The sequence below is a fragment of the Asparagus officinalis genome, chromosome 4 (assembly GCF_001876935.1).
Source record: "Asparagus officinalis chromosome 4, Aspof.V1, whole genome shotgun sequence".
NCBI classification, from domain to species: Eukaryota; Viridiplantae; Streptophyta; class Magnoliopsida; order Asparagales; family Asparagaceae; genus Asparagus; species Asparagus officinalis.
Window position 1 is genome coordinate 98,310,026 of NC_033797.1, and position 313 is coordinate 98,310,338.

A 313-nucleotide genomic window follows, 5' to 3' on the forward strand; every position below is an offset into this window, starting at 1 on the left:
TTTTCCAAAGTTTTATTATTTTTGGAATTGATTTGTTATTTTTAAAGTATTTTCAAAATCAGCCCAAAAACAGGTTTTCAGACTATGTCAGTTTGCGGTCGACCGCCACGGTCGACCGCCATGTTCAAATTATCAAGTTTGGACTTTATATGCCCGCGGTCGATCATGACGGTCGACCGTGATTCATCCAGAGACTTTCATGGTCGACCGCCGCGGTCGACCGCCAGCTTTAAAACCCTGTTATCAATTTTTTTTGTGCCTCGCGGTCGACCACGAGATTTCCACGGTCGACCGCCGATGTCATCATTGCATT